Source organism: Lepidochelys olivacea (assembly GCF_965140295.1).
Source record: "Lepidochelys olivacea isolate rLepOli2 genome assembly, chromosome: 9".
NCBI lineage: Eukaryota > Metazoa > Chordata > Testudines > Cheloniidae > Lepidochelys > Lepidochelys olivacea.
This window is the reverse complement of record NC_140419.1, coordinates 68,523,198-68,537,918: the sequence shown is the minus strand read 5'-3', so window position 1 is coordinate 68,537,918 and position 14,721 is coordinate 68,523,198.

Genomic DNA, 14,721 nt, shown 5'->3' with positions numbered 1-14,721 from the left:
CACGTACTTTGGAATAACATGATACCTTCAAGTATGTTAAGCAACCATTAAACTCAAATGCATTGAGGCTATGAGGACACTTAAATACAGTTTAAAGGTGGCCAAGGGGAAATGTCAGAGTTCAAACACTTCCATAGTTTTAACAGGGGTTCCCCCCCATAAACTTCCCTTTGAACTTAAGCCACTATTTGTGGCCAGATTCTCACCTACTTGATTCACGAAAGCGAGGAGCAGGAGGGCCCATTAAGGAATTGGTTACAGCTCCTTGATTCTGTGGCCTGGCCTTTGTTGGCCTCTGCATACGTTAACCCTGCCCTGGTAACTCTGGGGAAAGTGTCTGGCATGCCTTTATTTAATCATGTCAAGTAGAAACAAATTGATTAGTCCAATTATAAGTGATGGGGGTGGAGGTGAGGGGTAAGAAATAGGGCCTAAATTGGCAGTTTAGGTCATGAACACCTTTTAAATTCTACAGCAACATGATTTTTGTCACAACGGTCATCTCAGACAAGATGCCTCCACTAAAGACATTGCCTGCCACTCCCCCTTAACAAAAGAACCCTGAACTCTCAGAAAAATGCATGCCCTTAAATAGGCCAGATAAATTAAACAACTTATTCTGGAAACATGGGTCAGCTGCATGTCAATCTAATATGAAATAGTTAGTCAGTATCTTAGCAGTTTAAGGCAAAGTGAGAACTGTCTGAAAATGCAATTAACAAATCCAAACAGTCAAAACAAAAACAAGCTTCCAGATAAAACATTGCTATACATTTAAAAAAAAAAAAAAGAGAGAGAGAGAGAGAGAGGGTGGGTTTTATTCATAGGAACGTCAAATCCTCTGATACAAGCTTGCATATAACAGACTCAGGCCTACCTGAGTCACTACGTGTAAAATTCTGGCAACAGAGAAGTGAATGGTAAAACTACCAGTGACTTCAATGAGGGCAGAACTTCACCTTTTATTTCATTAAAAGAAAAGGAGTACTTGTGGCACCTTAGAGACTAACCAATTTATTTGAGCATAAGCTTTCGTGAGCTACAGATCACTTCATCGGATGCATACTGTGGAAAGTGTAGAAGATCTTTTTATACACACAAAGCATGAAAAAATGGGTGTTTACCACTATAAAAGGTTTTCTCTCCCCCCACCCCACTCTCCTGCTGGTAATAGCTTATCTAAAGTGATCACTCTCCTTACAATGTGTATGATAATCAAGATGGGCCATTTCCAGCACAAATCCAGGGTTTAGCAAGAACGTCGGGGGGGGGGGGGGTAGGAAAAAACAAGGGGAAATAGGTTACCTTGCATAATGACTTAGCCACTCCCAGTCTCTGTTTGAGCCTAAGTTAATTGTATCCAATTTGCAAATGAATTCCAATTCAACAGTCTCTCCCTGGAGTCTGGTTTTGAAGTGGTAAACACCCATTTTTTCATGCTTTGTGTGTATAAAAAGATCTTCTACACTTTCCACAGTATGCATCCGATGAAGTGAGCTGTAGCTCACGAAAGCTTATGCTCAAATAAATTGGTTAGTCTCTAAGGTGCCACAAGTACTCCTTTTCTTTTTGCGAATACAGACTAACACGGCTGTTACTCTGAAACCTTTTATTTCATTGTATCACAGCAATGCTTAGAGGCCATCATCAAGACTACAACCTCTTTGTTCAAACTCTGACATGACAATCCTGCCCTGACAAGCCACAATCAGTGTTCCAAGCAAAGATTAGGGACGAGGTTGGAGGAAGGTCAATAGGAACAAAAATAAAGTCACATGACTACATAAACTGTTGCACAACTCAAAGCTTTTGAATAGCTATGTTTGACTATTTTAAATAAAACTAAATGGAATTGGGTATTCTGAACTGACACACAAGTAAACAAACTGCTGGAGTCACTATTTTCTCTCTTTTTTTCATGAGCAAACATCTGTGTGCCAAACATTTACCTGATACTTCCTCCCCAGAAATATTCAGACCAAATTAGCTGTTGATCTTATGCATCAGTTCTTCCTGTGTCTACCTTGCACGATGGGAACTCCATGTGAGAACTAGTATGGCATTTCATCCCCAGCCCCCAAACGCTATACTTGAGCAAACAGAAAACGCACGCAAATATATCTGTGAACAGATTACATTAAATAGACTGGGGTTTGATTATTTAGCAACTTTGTACATTATGACAATATTCTTATTTAAAAGCTGTAATAAAATGTTCTTCAAGCTTCAAAACTGTTTTTAATTGTGTTTGCATGACTGATAATTGTTTCTCCTTACCCGCACTGTCCTGTGTATAATTTGATTATCTTAAACCATGAAGGACAGTAACCTTTGCTTCAACACACTTTATTGTGCCAGAGTTATTTTTTAAACTCATAAATAATTAGACCTCATCAGGACATAACTAATTCTTGACATCTAGAAATAGAACTACACAGCTTGGAACTGAAGTTATAACTCATGCCAAGAAGAAAATGTTATCTGAACAGTTTAAAGAGAAGCTTCAAAATACGTTATCTGCATGTGATTCCTCTGCTTTTTGGAAGGCTTCTGAAATTAAATGTTATGATTTTTTTCTATCCTTTAGTATTAAGAAATGGTTGAGAACAGCTAATAATAAATCAAGTATTAACGATGAATTTAAACTATATTGTTAACATTCTACCTTTCTTATAAAGGATGAACTCTGATGTGGTCCCTCTGTCCCCTCCCCCATCAAGCCCTTTTTCTCCTTGTCAAAGAGTACTGAAGGGACTCTATGCCAGCCCTTAACCAGTGAAAGGAGTTATTGAGCAACACAAGACATGTTCCTCAGCAGACTGCCTCTTCTGGCCTAGAGTGAAGGGCTACAGCAGGCAAAAAAATGGCCCTGATCCTGAAAATACTTATGTGTATGTTTAAAGAGTACGCATGGCCAGTTGAAACTCAAGTATTTGTGGGAAGAGGGCCCTAATATTCCAAATGGACAGTGCAAACAGCAGAGAAATCTCCAAGCAGTTTACCATAGCAACCCATGAGGTAGTCTCCCAAATTTTCTTCTAGAAAATTAGGAATTCTAAAGCCACTCGTCACTTATGTTGGTGTATGTAACATAGCGGTGAATCAGGTCTACGTAGTTGCTATCAAAGAAACTTCGAGTAGTACTACTGACGGGTTCAGTTCTGTTATTTGGCTTTAGTGGCCTTTGAATCAGGGACGCAGAGTAGCCATAAGTTTCCTTGGAGCTCTCCCACCAGAGTTCAGTACTGCTTTGCCTGAGGTTGTTCTTTTGTTTGTTTGTTTTTCTCAACTGTCCCTCCCCTAGCGTCAAATTCTTGGGACTTTGGGTTCACTCTGAATGCCTATAGTGCCGTTCCCAGCACCCACTGACATCTTTCTGAAGAAGTAGGCTCTTGCTGTTGTGCCATTAAGAGCCAACACAAGGGCTCTACTGGGAAGGTTTGTTGCCTTGGAGCCACTCTTGCAAATGAAATTATATTTACTTGAGTCCACTGGCATTGCAGATAGACTGTAGGGCACTTACTCACATGCACACATACGTAAATCCCACAGGAGTTTGCATTCACAAGTTAGGAAACGCAGGATACATTTTACACTATAAGAATAGTTCAGGCAGTTGTGTACGCCCAACCAGCATTCCTATTGATGTGCAATAAGATTATTGAAGCGAATGTATACTCCTAGTCATGGGTTCCACAGAAAACACACCTTTCCTACAAACAAGGCAGGTGGCTTATTAATCCCACAGTGTTATGAATATTACATTATAATAACCTTTATTATAATTTATTATTACAAGTCCCCTTTAAAGAATATTTGTTCTACATATGTTACAGAAACGTAAACATTTTAACTATTTAAAGACAGCTGCTGTCTAGCCTATAGATTTGATCAAAAATGTGCATACTGTAAAATACAGCAAAATCTCTACAAGCTGTCCAATGTGTTCTGGGGGAAAAAGAAAAAAATAGAAAAATACAACAAAGCTCAGTATTTGAGGAAGCAGCAGCTTTTCAGTGTCACTATGAGAAGCAATAAGGTGTCAACCTGCTCTGTTGGTTAACAAATGAAGCTGTGGTATGAGTGAGGCATCCAAGTCATAGAGAGGCTCACCACAAGCCATTTAAATGCACTTTATGAGAGAGAGTGTGACAGAACTGCATTCTCTTTATAAGTAAAATTAAATAAATAAATAAATCTAGCCTAAATGTTCCCAACTTGGAGGCCGAAACCTAGACACCTGAAAAATAGAGGCTTGTATTTCAGAGGTGCTGAATGCTCACTGCTAACTTTAGACTCTATTTTAAGTGTCTAAAAAAAGGGTTTCAGTGCCTAAGTACCCCCAGTTTGTCCTAGGCTTTTCACAAACTTTAAAAGAGCCATTAAAACAAAACTGCTGTCTGACAAACTGATTCTAAATAGCTTCTTCTGTCACAGTTTAGCACAGTGGTTAGAGTTAGTCTGAAAATAGAGAGAGGAAGGTGAAGTCATATTACCTGAAAAAATTGTTTTCTTGGCAATTTGCACAACAGTTTTAACATTCAGGAAAATTCAGTTAAGCAAGGAATCAGAAGAAAAAGTAATTTCAGCCTTGCGGGGTGTAACCATTTTTAACATCTAGTACAAATTCATAGAAGCATTGAAATGCTGTTTCAGTTTTCAGAGTCAGACATTCAGAGAGGGCGCAGTTTTGTGCCTTAACTTTTGCAAATGTTGCTAAACAGTTATGTGTAATGGTACATAATTGTAGCAGCTCTGGTCTCAGACTGCAAGGCTAGAACTTTGAATTATTCCCCAAACAGTTTAGACAACTCAATCTACAGTTGCAACAGGTGATGCTCAAAAGATTTTGAATTTGGATTTGGTTAGTATGGATGTACAAATTTTGGTTACTTAGACATTTTTTATCTGAAGCAAGCAAACCCTTTGAATCTGCAAATTGTAGTTAACTGTCTTGTGAGAAAATTTCCTGTGAAGTTTGAAGTTTCTGGCACTACTTGTTTACCACCGGAATGAACACAAAGGTTTTGTTTTGTTTTTTACATGTAGCTTCAGTATTTTTGGTTTCAATCCTAGCTGAGATCTGGCAATCTGATTGCTTCTGGAAATGGTTCATAATAGGTTAAATCAACATTTCAAAAGCTTTAAATGTGTCAGGAGGTAGAAATAGCACTAAGAAAGAGAAAGTCACTTTTTTCCCCTCAACCGTTTCACCCATCCCTATACTCACAAACATTATCACAGTTTGTTCACAGTCCTTACTGCTGTGAATAAGCTACAGTTACCATAATCAAAAAATCTTTTTTTATTTACTGCACACCACGTGAAAGTAATCTCATTTTCATACTGCTGAAATATCCAAAGGTTTTCATAGACCTATTTTGTTGCAGAGAGGTGGGGAGCGAACGCAAGCAATTTTCTCTGGTTCTTATGTTACGCATGCCTCTGTGGATGCTGATGATATTGGCCATGCACAGATAATACATTTAGAACTCGTGGGGCCAGTTCCACAATGGACAGTGAAATTCCACTTTTAAAAGTAATGTATTGCAATTCTGTAACAGAACTTTGGGAATGTTTAAAAACATTTCAATTCTAAACAAAATTTAAGAAGATGTTTGTCATTCTGTTTCTCTGACAGGTAGCCAAGTCATCATTTATATAGAAATATGCGTGAAGAGACCTGCAACTAACATTAAGATTGTATGTAAAATTAGCAGATCACTAATTCTTAATGAACTAGCAGTCTATTGAACAATGAGCAATTTTTTTTATTTTCTCCTTGTATGTATCTCTCTCAAAACATAAACCCAAATCGTTAGAAAAAAATCTTACTTTGAGAACCTGTAGCGTTTGAGATTATATATTTCTATTTACATATTTAAATATTTTGCTAGTCTGATATAAGCAAGTACCTTTGCCAAGCTGCTCAAAAACAAAAAGTCCAAACACAATGGAGAGTCAAAAAAATATCCCTCTTGCTAAGATTAAGCTTTACTAAGAATCTAACTCCAAGTAAAAGTTGCATTCATCCAGAGGTGAAAGTAAGCCGGTACGCCCCAGTACGGTGTACTGGCAAGAGCCAGTGCACCGTACTGGGGCAACCCGGCTTCCCCAGAGGGCAATTTAAAGGGCCTCGGGTTCCCAGCAGTGGCTGGAGCCCCAGGCCCTTTAAATTGCCTCCAGAGCCCCGCTGCTGGAGCCCTGGGGTAGCGGCGGCAGGGCTCCAGCAGCTATTTAAAAGGGCCTGGGGCTCCCCTGCTTCTACCGCCCGGGCCCTTTAAATAGCCACTGGAGCCCCGCTGCCACTACTCCAGGGCTCCGGCGGCTATTTAAAGGACAGGGGCGGTAGAAGCAGGGGAGCCGCAGGCACTTTAAATAGCCCCCGGAGCCCTGGGGTAGCAGGGGCTCCTGGGGCTATTTAAAGGGCTGGGGCTCCAGCGGCTATTTAAAGGGCCGGGGTGGCAGAAGCAGCCTGGGACTCCGGGGGCTATTTAAAGGGCCCGGGGCTCCCCTCTTCTACCGCCCTGGCCCTTTAAATAGCCACTGGAGTCCTGGGGAAGCAGCGGGGCTCCAGCGGCTATTTAAAGGACCGGGGTGGCAGAAGCAGCTGGAGCCCCGCTGCTTCCGCAGGACTCCAGTGGCTATTTAAAGGGCCAGGGCGGTAGAAGAGGGGAGCCCCGGGCCCTTTAAATAGCACCCGGAGCCCCGGGCTGCTGCTGCTACCCCGGTTGGGGGGAGCACTTACCTTACAGGGTGGATTGGGGATGGCTTTGACCCCCTCAACCCCGCCCCTTCCACCCTAGGCCCCGCCCCTTCTGGGGCCCAGAGGTGGCCCCAGAGTACCGGTGTCAAGGTTCCTCCCCCACTCTGAACACTAGGGTACAGATGCGGGGACCAGCATGAAAACCTCCTAAGCTTATCTTTACCAGCTTAGGTCAAAACTTCCCCAAGGTACAAAATATTCCACCCTTTGTCCTTGGATTGGCCGCTACCACCACCAAACAAATACTGGTTACTGGGGAAGAGCTGTTTGGAAACATCCTTCCCCCCAAAATACTTCCCAAAACCTTGCACCCCACTTCCTGGACAAGGTTTGGTAAAAAGCCTCACCAATTTGCCTAGGTGACTACAGACCCAGACCCTTGGATCTTAAGAACAATGAACAATCCTCCCAACACTTGCACCCACCCCCTTTCCTGGGAAATGTTGGATAAAAAACCTCACCAATTTGCATAGGTGACTACAGACCCAAACCCTTGGATCTGAGAACAATGAAAAAGCATTCAGTTTTCTTACAAGAAGACTTTTAATAGAAATAGGAGTAAATAGAAGTAAAGAAATCCCCCCTGTAAAATCAGGATGGTAGATACCTTACAGGGTAATTAGATTCAAAACATAGAGAATCCCTCTAGGCAAAACCTTAAGTTACAAAAAAGATACACAGACAGAAATCGTTATTCTATTCAGCACAATTCTTTTCTCAGCCATTTAAAGAAATCATAATCTAACACATACCTAGCTAGATTACTTACTAAAAGTTCTAAGACTCCATTCCTGGTCTATCCCTGACAAAAGCAGCATATAGACAGACACAGACCCTTTGTTTCTCTCCCTCCTCCCAGCTTTTGAAAGTATCTTGTCTCCTCATTGGTCATTTTGGTCAAGTGCCAGCGAGGTTACCTTTAGCTTCTTAACCCTTTACAGGTGAGAGGAGTTTTCCTCTGGCCAGGAGGGATTTTAAAGGGGTTTACCCTTCCCTTTATATTTATGACAACCGGTAAGTCACTTGACTTACTTTCACCCCTGCATTCATCCCTTCTCCCTACTTTGGCTGCTCCTAACAACCTTCCAGTGCTCTTCCTGAAGAGCAAGGTCAATACTCTTTATACTCGATGGGGTACAGACCCAGCTCCTCCTGACTTATTAGAACCCACTTAAACTAATAGGATATCTGATACCGGGGTAAGAAGTGCACACAAATCCTGCCAACTTGCCACTTCTGGTTTGCAGGTAACTGTACAATCAAGTTCATCCTAATTAAAAGACTTAGTGCTTGAGGAGATACAGGGTGTATCCAATATTTTACTCAAATGCTCACTCTTGTATAAGTTATTTACTTGTGTTCTGTAAAGAGGTGGACTCTGCTTCCTTTTCCTTAATGTGATATGAAACACCCAAGATGAAAATGAATGGTGGATATTATAGAACCAGCACCACAAAAAGACTAGGTGCCTAAGTCCCAAATTTAGGTATCACTGAGATTCTAAAAAACCTACTCAGAGGCCGCCTAATCCTGTAGGTGTCTCAAATACCTTGGCATCTAAATTTTCTCTTTAAAACAGGCCATGGCACCTAAGTTGCTGCTGCTGCTGGGCTTGTTTCAGCCTCAGCTCCTAAACCCCAGGGCAATCTTCAAACCAGGTGGAACTAGGATTGGCTCATCTGTCTGGCCTATGGGGCCCAATTTGGTAGACATTCTCTGAGCATGTCTAACTCCACACAAAATGAGGGTGGGAGAGGAACTATGGGATATTTTGATACAGGAATCTCTCCTGTTGAAACTGTTTCATTGTGTCTAAAGAATTAAATACGCATCGAGTCAGAGACAGAGAGAGAAGGAGAATGACGCTGTAGTCCAGTAATTAGGGTACTTATCTGAGAGTTTGGAAACCCTTGTTTTAATCTTTTTTTCCGCCCTCAGGCAGAGGGGGAAATTCAACTGGTGTCTCCCAGAGCCCAGGTGCACGCCCTAACCACTGGAATCTCTCTGGCCCAATGCATTTTAAAATTATTTGATTACAACAAGAACTATTGAAAGTAACTTAAAAATTCTGATGAAATTGTGGTTCTGTCAAACAGGTCATATTCTGAAACAAGCATCTGGTGAAAAAATAGAACATTTCCCTTTTTACTTTGAAATTCATTTGTTTTGATTTTATTATATATTATAACAGAAAATAAGTCAAAATTAAAACATTTCCATTTTCTCCCAAATGAAACATTTTGATCCACCTGAAAATGTCTGAATTTTCCTTCATTGAGAATTTTAAAAATTTCAGGTTATATTCTGATTCAAAATAAAGCAGTATTTTTTTAACCGAGAAATCATCTTCACAGCTCTACATACAATGGCTACTTCAAAAACTATTTTACCTTCCAGGTTACTTTTTTATAGTGTTGTGATTTCCCACCACAAGGTACTTCCACACGTGTGCCTTGGAGGAAGGGTATTACTGATGGACCCTAATGAGATAAAATAAAGGGAAAACAGACACCTCATGCTACAATCAGGGTCTCCGACAGCCATCCTGTGTAAAAGTCTCAGTGGGAAGAAAAGAGGAGAAAAAGAAAAAGAAACCAGAAGAAGCTGAGGTGAGCAAAGGACTCCCTGAATGTATTATTTCCAATTCCTTTTAACTTACAAGGAAGTTTAAAATTGGGGTAAAGCCATGATGGCAGAAGCTTTGTTTTATACCACTGCAGCAAATCTACATTAGATGTTTGCACCATTATAGGTACATTAGTAGAGCTACATTTATATACTGATCTCCAGTATAGTCAGGTCAATAGGTACAACAGTACAGAAGGAAATGCTGAAAAAAGAAAACCAAGCCTGTTTTATGTGAAGGAGACCTAATGGTTGTTACAATGCAGGACAGAAAGAAAGAGAGTTAACTTTGTGCATGATAAACAGGGTTTGGGAATTCATTCAATCTGGGACTGTTTCTCTCATCCAGAAGTTGATATTACCAAGCCTTACAGACTACCTTATAACTTGGACATTAAGCTTGAACCATAAACATGCTTCTGCGCACAGATTTAATTTCCCCAAAGACAGAAGGTGTCTGCCTTTCCAATCATGTAGAGTCAGCAGTTGAATTTTATTTTATTCTAGTCTGTGTGTGTCAAAACAAGTGTATAAAAGCAATTCTGAAGTTACCTGGTACTACATATATTTGGAGTTTCAAAATCTTAGGAAACTAGAAAATGCCCCACAGGATCCATATAGTCCAGTATCCCATCTCTGACAATGTCCATTAACAGATTATTATTGGTTTATCATAGAACATGTAAATTAGAAAATAAGGCACATATATACTATTGCTTACTGCTAAGAAAAAACTGGGACCAATCAAATTTGTCTGGCCTGTAAAGATTGAACTATCATTGACTTTGAGAGGTCATGCAGTCCAGCCCCCTGCAATGAGCCAGGACCAAGTATACCTTGACACCCCTGACAGCAAACCTCCAGTGACAAGGATTCAACAACCTCCCTTATTCCAGTGTATAACCAACATTACAGTTAGATATTGTTCATTAATATTTAACCTAAATCTCCCTTGCTGCAGATGAAGCTGATTGAAGGTAAGACAAGAAGCAGTGGACATGGAGAATAACCAACCAACCAACACTCCTTTGCAGACTTATCATGTCCCCTCTCAGTCCTCTGCTCAAGCATGAGCACACAGTTTTTTAAACCTTTCCTCATAGGTCAGATTTTCTAAACTTATCATTTTTGGTTGTTGTTCTCTGAATTCTTTCTCCAATTTTTCCACCTCTTTCCTCAAGTGCCGCACCCAGAACTGAACACAATACTCCATCTGAGGCTGTACCTCAGGAAGCCAGTTACCCCATGTGTCTTATATACAATAATTCTAATACACCCCAGAATGATATTAGTCTTTTTCACAACTGCTTCACACTGTTGACTCATCCGATTTGTGATGCACAGTAACCCCCAGATCCTTTTCTGCAGTACTAGTGTCTACCCAGTTATTTCCCATTTTGTAGTTATCCATTTGATTTTTTTTCTCCCCAAGTGTGCTACTTTGCACTTGTCTTTATTGACTTTCCATCTTGCTGATTTCAGACCAATTCTGCAATTTGTCAAGGTCATTTTGACCCCACCCAGGTTGGTGTCTTCTGCACATTTTAGAAGCACACTCTCAAGGTCGTTAATGAAAATATTTACTAGGACTGACCCCACTACATATGCCCTCCCAGTTTGAGAGTGAATGATTGATAACTACTCTGAGTATGGTCTTTCAACCAGCTTTGTGCCCACTTTACAGTAATTTCATGTAGATTACATTTCCCTAGTTTCCCTATGAAAATGTCATGTGGGACTGTATCAAAAGACTTACTAAAATCAAGATACATCATGTCTACTCCTTCACAACTATCCACTAGGCCAGTAACACTGTCAAAGAAGGAAAATTAATCTGGTTTGGCATGATCTGGTTTTTTTGTTGTTTTTTATTGTTGTTGTTTTTAAAAAAAAAACAGGAAAAAAGTTGGCTATTACTTATTACCCTATTATTCTCTAAGTGCTTACAAATGGCAAATACTTTGTTACAATATCTTTCCAGGTATCAAAGTTAGGCTGACTGGTCTGTAATTCCCCAGGTCCTCTTTGTTCCTCTTTTAAAGACAGGTACTATGTTTGCCCTTCTACAGTCATCCGGAATCTCCCCTATGCTTCAAGCATTCTCAAAGATAAATTGCTAATGGTTCCAAGATTACTTCAGATAGTTCCTTAAGTACCCTAAGCTCTATTTCATACAGCCCCACTGACTTGAATACATGTAATTTATCTAAATATTCTTCAACATCTTCTTTCTCTACTTTGGCTTACATTCCTTCCCCCTTGATAATCATTAATTGTGTGAAGTATCTGGTCACAATTAACCTTTTTAATGAAGAATGATGCAAACTAGGCATTAAATACCTCAGCCTTCTTGCTGTCATCTATTATTAGCTCTCCTTCCCTATTAAATAGTGGACCTACACTTTCCTTTGATTTTCACCAAAGTCAAAGACCAAAGCAAGCACAAAGACAGCCAGACCTGCTGTGATCCTGACAGGCACTTTGTGTGTTCTCTGCAAGGTTAGAGTGACTTCAGGAGTTGATAGGAGGAAATATAAACATAGTGGGTTTGTCAGAGATGGAGATAATGAAGGTTAGCAGGCCCAAGGAAGATGAGGGGAGAAGTTAGTCATGGATGAGGGGAGAAGTTAATCATTGGTCAAACTGGACAGTCTCCACGTAAAAGAATAAATGGACACAAATCAGATGTTAAGAATTATAACATTCATAAACCAGGCGGAGAACACTTCAATCTCTCTGGTCACTCGATTTCTGACCTAAAAGTGGCTATTCTTCAACGAAAAGACTTCAGAAACAGACTCCAACGAGAGACTGCTGAATTGGAATTAATTTGCAAATTGGATACAATTAACTTAGGCTTGAATAGAGACTGGGCGTGGTTGAGTCATTACACCAAGTAAAACTATTTCCCCTTGTTTATTCCCCCACTGTTCCTCAGACGTTCTTGTTAACTGCTGGAAATGGCCCACCTTGATTATCACTACAAAGGGTTTTCCCCCTCCCCCCCGCCCTCCTGCTGGTAATAGCTCATCTTAAGTGATCACTCTCCTTACAGTGTGCATGATAAACACCCATTTCTTCATGTTCTGTGTGTATATAAATCTCCTCACTGTATTTTCCACTGAATGCATCCAATGAAGTGAGCTGTAGCTCACGAAATCTTATGCTCAAATAAATTGGTTAGTCTCTAAGGTGCCACAAGTACTCCTTTTCTTCATGGAGTAGGTTTGCTTATTATATTGTGCTGGTGCAGGGAAAAACAAGTAGGAAGGGACTGCATGTTTTATTTGTATCATTTTACAATAATAAAAACCAAAGAAAATATTTGGATAATAAAAGAATAGAATAATAGGCACTTGTATAGCACCTTCTATCAGAAGATTTCAGAGCACCTTGGAAACATTAATGACTACAGCCTTACAACACCTGTGACAGACAGAGCACTATCAAAATGTTAATGATAGAAGGGGAACCCTGAGGCACAAAGGGGCTCATTGACATTTATATACAATTCATGGTCCCATGCAGAAGAGTTTTAAAATGAAATGTGTACATAATCTTTTCTTTTTATAATAATCTCATACTATCTGGAGAGCATGCAGTGATCTAAAAATTTAGCATGCCTGAGGCAAACAAATTTGTAGACTCTAAAAGGATAGGAAAGAAACTAACTTGTACTTCTAACGTCTGGGGAAATGGGTTTGGGGGGGCGGAATTTAATGCCCCCTCTATGACGTATACATCAAGAAGCAAGTGAAGGATCCTTAATTAATTTCTTCTTAGGCCTTAGTGAAAAAGTAAATAGACTTTCCATTAGGTTAGAAATTATATGTCACCAATTCAATGGGATATCCAAGACCTTATCATCACAATATTGGTCAAAGTATGGCAGCAGTAAATGTCACAGCTGTCATGCTGTGGTATTCTGAACCAATCCATGTTAGATTTACTCTGAGTAAATGTCAGTGCCATTGAGAGTTGCTAGAAAAAAGCAGATTTTTCTCTACTGACAAGCACTTAACAATAAATTGTCTGGCTGGTACCATAGCAGCAAGCTAATGACTAGGCCTTGCTTCTTGGAAAGATTTGAAAGTTGTAACATAGCTGATTCTTCATGTCAAGCAGTTTTTCAGAGAGAACTTATTGTATAAAAGGAATTTGCACAACTGTCCAGTTTGGTGAATCTAAACAAAGCACCATACATTGACATCAAAATTGCCTCTCAAACCACAATACTTTTCAGTCTGTTGACACTAGCTTCAGTTATCACCTATTAATTGCTACACACCTATTAATTGCTAACTGAATGCAGTTCTAAGCCTTAAAAAAAAAAATACACACAGATGGGAATCAAAAAGCACTGACTGGATTAATACTTATCTGTACTGTCTAGGACTCAAATATTTGCCAATTCCATACTTAAACGGGACATACATAATTAATGTAGGCATAAGTAAACAATTTTGCACTGAACCTTTCCATATTGGAAAGAAAATGGCTTGATACATCCACTGAATCTTGGCTGCTTGCTTAGTCCAGATCCTGAAAATGGGAGCCTGAAGTCAAAGCAGTCTTCTCAGGTTCTCTCTATTTCATTACAAGGAACATGAGACCTAATCCTGCAAAATCTTAAACATATAAAATATCCAAAGGAAGCCAATGGCATTATTCTCCAGTCTAAAATGAATTGTTTGTGTAAATATTTGTAGGATCAGCCTTGTGCATTTGCTCCAAGAGTCATTTTCGTGTAACACTATACAATGGAGATTTCATTGTACAATCATGTTCGTGATTTGTTTGTTAGACAAGAAGATTTGTATAGAGACTATATGCTGACTTTTCTAGCATGGGATATAGTTCAACTGGATCTAGATCATTTGTCCATATATTCATCTATTTTCAGTTTGGCAATAACGTAGTTCAGCAATTATTTGCTGATCTATATTTTATTTTCCCTCAATCATCAAGCAGGTAAAATGCAAAGGCTAGTTGTTCTTAAATTAAAAGGGCAAACACGCATAGTATAAATATTTAAAATTGCAGTTGGCTTTATCTATTCAGCTGTACACACTGCATTTTGCTTACTAGTGTTGATTATTAATCCCAACATCATTAAACATAATTTAGAAAAATACAATGATGAAAAAGCAATTGTATTCTCCTAACACTTCATCTGTATAGTGGCACAAATAAGAGATGATGCTTATGAGAGAAATTCTTAGTCCTTCCTACTAGCCGTTATTGGGTTGGTAATTTCTTTTTTAATTAGGATATAATCTATACTAATCAGCAGTTTAATATAGATTTTCATGCAAAAATTCCTTTCCCTG